This window comes from Dendropsophus ebraccatus, unplaced genomic scaffold (genome assembly GCF_027789765.1).
Source record: "Dendropsophus ebraccatus isolate aDenEbr1 unplaced genomic scaffold, aDenEbr1.pat pat_scaffold_2457_ctg1, whole genome shotgun sequence".
NCBI lineage: Eukaryota > Metazoa > Chordata > Amphibia > Anura > Hylidae > Dendropsophus > Dendropsophus ebraccatus.
The window spans coordinates 1-2,283 of record NW_027209910.1 but is presented as its reverse complement, the minus strand read 5'-3'; the positions used below and the strand labels follow the sequence as shown (position 1 = coordinate 2,283).

Here is a 2,283-nt window from a genome sequence, read left to right as displayed (position 1 = left end):
CCCCACCACTATACCCCCCCCTCCCTCCCCCACCACTATAACCCCCCTCCCTCCCCCACCACTATACCCCCCCCTCCCTCCCCCACCACTATACCCCTCCCCATCTATACCCCCTCCCTCCCACACCACTATACACCCCTCCCTCCCCCACCACTACATGGCCCCCTGCAGGCTCTGACCTGTTTGCTGAAGGCGAGGGTCACACCGGCCACATTCTGCTTCGTGTGTCTCGGGAATCTCGTCTTCTTATAAACCAGATCAGATTCACCGAGAGGAGGCAAAGGGCAACCTGGAGGGGGAGAAGAGTCACTACTAGCGGCAACTGCACCCATCCCCCACGCCACTCCTGCACCTGACCCCGCCTCCCCCCCACTGCTCCCTACACTCGACCCCGCTTCCCCCCCCCACTGCTCCCTACATTTGACCCCGCCTCCCCCCCACTGCTCCCTACATTTGACCCCGCCCCTCCCCCCCACTGCTCCCTACATTGACACCGCCTCTCCCCACTGCTCCTACTACATTTGACCCCGCCTCCCCCCCCACTGCTCCCTACTACATTTGCCCCGCTCCCCCCCCACATTTGACCCCGCCTCCCCCCCACATTTGACCCCGCCTCCCCCCCACTGCTCCTACATTTGACCCCGCCTCCCCCCCACTGCTCCCTACATTTGACCCCGCCTCCCCCCCACTGCTCCCTACATTTGACCCCGCCTCCCCCCCACTGCTCCCTACATTTGACCCCGCCTCCCCCCCACTGCTCCCTACATTTGACCCCGCCTCCCCCCCACTGCTCCCTACATTTGACCCCGCCCTCCCCCCCACTGCTCCCTACATTTGACCCCGCCTCCCCCCCACTGCTCCCTACATTTGACCCCGCCTCCCCCCCCACTGCTCCCTACATTTGACCCCGCCTCCCCCCCACTGCTCCCTACATTTGACCCCGCCTCCCCCCCACTGCTCCCTACATTTGACCCCGCCTCCCCCCCACTGCTCCCTACATTTGACCCCGCCTCCCCCCCACTGCTCCCTACATTTGACCCCGCCTCCCCCCCACTGCTCCCTACATTTGACCCCCGCCTCCCCCCCACTGCTCCCTACATTTGACCCCGCCTCCCCCCCACTGCTCCCTACATTTGACCCCGCCTCCCCCCCACTGCTCCCTACATTTGACCCCCGCCTCCCCCCCACTGCTCCCTACATTTGACCCCGCCTCCCCCCCACTGCTCCCTACATTTGACCCCGCCTCCCCCCACTGCTCCCTACATTTGACCCCGCCTCCCCCCCACTGCTCCCTACATTTGACCCCGCCTCCCCCCCACTGCTCCCTACATTTGACACACAGCAACATCTTTAAAATTCTGAAAATATTTCTGGGGTCTCACCAATGTTGGGGGTAAGCAGGGGGGAGGGGACGCAATCTACTGAGGTCCATTGCTCCTTATTCCTACTGTACAAAGGAATAAACTGACCGTAACCCTGAGGAGGAGACACAGAGAGAATATATATATACACACACACACACCACCATCCTCCTGTATATCCCCCATCCCCCAATACACACAACAGTGATGTCACCTTATCGGGGTCCCTGTCTCCCTCCAGCACTCCGCCATGTTCTCCCCATCCCAGCACAGATGATACAGCGGGGGGCGCTCGGTCAGTGAGCCCCTCCTGGAAGTATCCCGGGAACCGGCTATGGGGGAGCTCCATCCACTGAGAGGGGAGAGAGGAAAGAGGTGACTGTGCTGCACTGGGTACCCCGACATCCCCCCAAACATCACACTAACCCCCCCAGACATCCCCCCGTACATCACACTATACCCCCCCGTACATCACACTATACCCCCCCCAGACATCCCCCCGTACATCACACTATACCCCCCAGACATCACACTATACCCCCCCAAGACATCCCCCCCGTACATCACACTATACCCCCCCAGACATCCCCCCCGTACATCACACTATACCCCCCCAGACATCCCCCCCGTACATCACACTATATCCCCCCCAGACATCCCCCCCCAAGCATCACACTATACCCCCCCAGACATCCCCCCCCGTACATCACACTATACCCCCCCAGACATCCCCCCGTACATCACACTATACCCCCCCAGACATCCCCCCGTACATCACACTATACCCCCCCCAGACATCCCCCCCGTACATCACACTATACCCCCCCAGACATCCCCCCCCCAAGCATCACACTATACCCCCCCCAGACATCCCCCCGTACATCACACTATACCCCCCCAGACATCCCCCCCGTACATCACA

General features: G+C 61.7%; 1 long non-coding RNA gene across 1 annotated transcript; it reads right to left on the bottom strand.

The window, feature by feature from the left end:
* Window positions 1-180: 180 nt before the first annotated feature.
* On the bottom strand, window positions 181-1,717 carry LOC138775882 (uncharacterized). Its single transcript, XR_011360670.1, has 3 exons — window positions 1,576-1,717; window positions 1,383-1,476; window positions 181-289 (listed from the first exon to the last, which is right to left on the bottom strand). It is a non-coding gene; the product is annotated as an uncharacterized lncRNA (long non-coding RNA).
* Between the last annotated feature and the right edge of the window lie 566 nt (window positions 1,718-2,283).